Source organism: Colobus angolensis, unplaced genomic scaffold (genome assembly GCF_000951035.1).
Source record: "Colobus angolensis palliatus isolate OR3802 unplaced genomic scaffold, Cang.pa_1.0 Scaffold102, whole genome shotgun sequence".
In the NCBI taxonomy this organism is placed as follows: Eukaryota; Metazoa; Chordata; class Mammalia; order Primates; family Cercopithecidae; genus Colobus; species Colobus angolensis.
The window spans coordinates 4,051,475-4,056,440 of NW_012111142.1; the positions used below are offsets into that span (position 1 = coordinate 4,051,475).

Sequence of the window (4,966 nt, forward strand, 5' to 3'; positions counted from 1 at the left end):
CTCCCAGGTTCAAGCAATTCTCCTGCCTCAGCCTCCCTAGTAGCTGAGACTACAGGTATGCATCACCACACCTGGCTAGTTTTTGTATTTTTAGTAAAGGCGGGCTTTCCCCATGTTGATCAGGCTGGTATTGAACTCCTGTCCTCAGATGTTCCACCTGACTCAGCCTCCTAAAGTGCTGAAATTACAGGCTAGAGACACCACACCCTGTCTGTGGTAGGCTTCTGTATTCTGGTTGGTAGCAGCTTTCTCCAACGAGCAACAATGACAAAAAAATCTGGGCAATTTTCACACTTAGAGGTCTCTGATACATGTAGCCAGTCCCCATTAACAAGACCTGGGCATTCATACTATTCACTAATGATTCGTTTCCACCTCAAAAATGCTGTTCAATTTTACCCATACTGCAGACTGTGCACTCCCAACTTCTCCCCAGAAATTATGGTCATATCAGGAGTCGGGCATGGTGGCTCACGCCTGTATTCCCAGCACTCTGGAAGGCCAAGGCAGGTGGATCACTTGAGGCCAGGAGTTTGAGACTAGCCTGGCTAACATGGTGAAACCCCGTCTCCACTACAAATACAAAAATTAGCCAGGTGTCGTGGTGCACACCTGTAATCCCAGGTATTTGGGAGGCTGAGGCAAGAGAATCACTTGAATCCATGAGACAGAGGAAGCAGTGAGTGGAGATCATACCATTGTACTCCAGCCTGGGCAACAGAGTGAGCCTCCATCTCAAAAAAAAAAGGTAAAATAAAATAAAAAAAAGGGAAAGGGATGCTATGAAAAAAGGTAAAAACAAAGCAAGGAAACATAGATGCCATTGGAGAGAGTTAATTTCATGGGGAAGGGGTTCCACTGTTAGTGACCGTTTAGTAGATAACTACTTTAAAAATGAGAGAATACTTCACATTTTAAATGGAGGGAACATTTACAACCTGACCTTCAACATTCACTTAACATCTCCCTCTTCTACCACACTATGTCCTGGAACTTCATTAGAAACTCCAAAAAACGGGCCCGGCGCGGTGGCTCATGCCTGTATCCCAGCACTTTGGGAGGCCGATGAGGGCGGAACACCTGAGGTTGGGAGTTCAAGACCAGCCTGACCAACATCGAGAAACCCCTGTCTCTACTAAAAATACAAAAATATTAGCCAGGCGTGGTCATGGGAGCCTGTAATCCCAGCTACTCAGTAGCAGCAGTAACAGGAGAATCGCCTGAACCCAGGAGGTGGAGTGGTAAGCCCAGATCACACCATTGCACTCCAGGCTGGGCAAAAGTAGTGACACTCCATCTCAAAAAAAAGCTCCAGAAAATAACCCTAAGGGAGACCAGGCAGAAGCCCTGCCCACCAACCCCTATTGTCAAAGCCACATTTACTAATTATTAATAATGGAAGCTAAAGTGAAATGAAACTGACCTGTCCCTGAAAGCCCACAGACCCAGGCCTAAAAGCTATCCACCAAACCAAGCAAGGCGTGCAGAGGGTCAAAGCAAGGGCAGGACCTTGGTCTGCTTTGGTTCTAAGAGTGCAACCTACATTAGAGAATGTTAATCTCACAGTGGTTCCATTAACTTCTTTGAACTATGAGGCAGCTTCCCAAATGCAAGCAATCAATATAGACGAAATTCAAACGTGAAATTCTTAAAACACACATTGTCCTGGTTTACAATATTATTGTTCAGCAGATTTTTAAACTTTATATAAATTACATCATACTGTATACTTATTCTTCAGCAACTTGCTATTTTAAGGTCAACTTTACATTTTTAAGATTTATTCATCTGTTATCCCAGCACTTTGGGAGGCCAAGGCAAGCAGATCACTTGAGCCACAGTTTGAGACCAGCCTGGGCAACGTGGCAAGACCCCATCTTGACAAAAAATTTAAAAATTAGCCAGATGTGGTGGCACACACCTGTACTCCCAGCTACTTGGGAGGCTGAGGTAGGAGGATCAATTGAGCCCAGGATGTCTAGGCTGCAGTGAGGCATGATCACACCACTGCACTCCACAGCCTGGGCGACAGAGTGAGACCCTGTCTCCAAAAAAAAAAAAAAACCAGGCTGGGGTTGGGGGTGTTACTCATGATGATATAAGCAGTTCCTCCTCAGCCACTGTAACAACTAAGTAACATTTCGACAGAAGGAATACATACTTTCTTCACCCAATCTCCTGTTGGTGAGAATTTAGATCATTTCCTATTGGTCACTAACACAAAAACAGGATTAGAACTAAATGTCTACTTCAATAATCAACTTTTTGCCAGCCGATTCAATAGCCAATTATCGAAATACGGGAAATTCTATAGCCTATGAGCTTTGAAATCTCTGTGGGCCAATTGTTTAAATCTCCCTACACCTCAGTCCCCTTGTTTGTAAAAGCAAGTTAATAAAAATTACTTCATGCCTGGGTACGGTGGCTCACGCCTGTAATCCCAGCACTTTTGGAGGCTGAGGCGGGGGAATCATGAGGTAAGGAGTTCGAGACCAGCCTGGCCAACATGGTGAAACCCATCTCTACTAAAAATGCAACAAGAGCGAAATTCTGTTTAAATTAAAAAAAAAAAAAAGAAAGAAAGCTGAGCATGGTGTTGGGCACCTGAATCCCAGCTACTTGGGAGGCTGAGGCAGGAGAATTGCTTGAACCCAGGAGATGCAGGCTGCAGTGAGCCAAGATAGCGCCACAGCATTCCACCCTGGGTGACAGGGCGAGACTCCATCTCAGGGGAAAAAAAGAAAAAAAATTACTTCATATGTATGTTGAAAAGACTAAAGAGCATAATTTAGAACATTTGGCCTAGCACACGGTACACATTCAACAAATGATAGCTACTATTAGCATCTCTTTTCAATCAAAATGATTTAAAACATGGCAAAACTCCATCTCTACAAAAACTAAAACTAGCTGAGCATGGTAGTGCATGCCTGTAGTCCAGGCTGAGGTGGGAGGAACCCTCGCGACCAGGAGGTCAGGGCTAGTGAACCATGATCATGGCACTGCAAAAGCTAATAATTAAATTATTGTAGCAGAGATTTTAGTGTGTAATCAGTAAGTTAGTTTTGAGAAGACTAAAAAATAAAATGTTTCACCATTGTAGTGAGTACAAGGGAGGAGGTTATAGAGAGGACCTATAATTTGGAGTATTAATCCATTTACATGGCCAGGTGCGGTGGCTCACGCCTGTAATCATAGCACTTTGCGGGGCTGAGGTAGGTGGATCGCTTGAGGTCAGAAGTTCAAGACCAGCCTGGCCAACATGGTGAAACCCCATCTGTACTAAAAATACAAAAAATTAGCCAGACATGGTGGTGCATGCCTGTAGTTCCAGCTACTCAGGAGGCTGAGGCAGGAGAATGGCTTAAACCTGGGAGGCAGAGGTTGGAGTGAGCGGAGATCAAGACACTGCACTCCAGCATGGGCAACAGAGCAAGACTCGTCTCAAAAAATAATAATAATAATAATAAAAGGCATTATACATATAAGAGTGTAACTGCTTTGGTAAACGAAACCCTCTTAAGAATAAACATATTCAGATCAGTGGCTCATGCTTGTAATTCTAGCACTTTAGGAGGCTGAGGTGGGTGTATCATGAGGTCAGAAGTTTGAGACCAACCTGAGCAACATGGTGAAACCCCGTTTCTACTAAAAATGCAAAAATTAGCAGGGCATGGTGGCACACGCCTGTAATCCCAGCTACTTGGGAGACTGAGGCACGAGAATCACTTGAACCCAGGAGGCGGCTCCAGCCTTTGCAACAGAGTGAAACTCTGTCTCAAATAATAAAAATAAGATATTTTAGTTTCCTTTACAAGACATCTGTTCAAAATATTGTGTGTATTGTGCATTTACAGCACATTTCAATCCTAAGTAACCCAATATAAAGTGGCCCATGCCCATATGTGAGAGTGGCTTACCGTAGTAAAGTTTTAATCTATACCTTTTCAGAAAGATTCTTGTTTTGTTTTTGTTTTTCTTCCTCCACCGTGTTTTTAGAAAAGAATTCTTTATCAATTCAGCTTATATGGTCTCTATGCCTTTTCTTAAAGTAACTATCTGAGTAAGAGCACTCACAAACTTGAGTTCTTCCCAATAAAAAAATCACAACTCCATAATTTTACTGGAATTAAACATAAGGGAGGAACGAAAAGCAGGAGAATAATAGCTTACAGATTACGAGATACATTCTTGAACATTATTTTCTTTCAACCTCGCCAAATCTCTATAAGGCAGACCATTTGCAAATGGGACCAGATTCTGGAGGACCAGAATTAAATGACTAGTCAAGCATTACATGGTAAGTGGACCCAATTCCCTGTCTCCAAACTTTACTGGCTGGACAGCTATAGAAACACAAAAAATAAGTGAGCTCCACATCTTCAGTATCGATCTATCCCACTGACTTAAAAGGAAGGGTATTGACAGGCACTAAACTTCTCCCCATTTGCACCAGAACCTAAAATAAGGGCTTTAAAAAAGGCATCCAAATCTACACAAAACCCTAAGGAAAAAAACATAGCAATGGTCATGGAAATACCAAGGCAGATCAGTCCCGTTTCTCAAAAAACTTACCAAGTTGGCTCACCAAGGGGAGCAAAGTCTTAAGTGAACAAATTAAATCCCACTTTGGCTTCCCCAACCTAATGTATTCTTATTAAACTTTAACAAAGCAAGTAAATTCAGACTGCTGGCGGTTCAGTGTAAGGATAATGATTAAATGCTGTTAAGTAAAAATGCAATTGTAAGAACTAGAAAATGCTGAGCCACTGTCTCAGAATCACAAGGTTCTAAATGCGAATTCACTATGAGAACATATATACAGATTTTTCTCTTTAACTTTAAAAATGCAATCTGAAAGAAAATACATCCTAACGTTATTAGTGGTTACCTCTCAATAGTAGATAGTTTGTGTACTTTCAGTTTCTTTTTTTGAAAATTTTCTCCAATTTTTCTACAATGAATA

At 42.0% G+C, this 4,966-nt stretch overlaps 1 protein-coding gene across 1 annotated transcript in view; it reads right to left on the reverse strand.

Moving 5' to 3' along the window:
• Positions 1-4,720, reverse strand: part of INADL (InaD-like (Drosophila)) — a 472,039-nt gene extending 467,319 nt beyond the window's left edge. Inside the window, exon 1 of the mRNA XM_011941560.1 lies at positions 4,576-4,720. The gene's annotated coding sequence lies outside the window, so the exon portion shown is untranslated. The remainder of the gene's footprint in view (positions 1-4,575) is intronic.
• Positions 4,721-4,966: the final 246 nt, after the last annotated feature.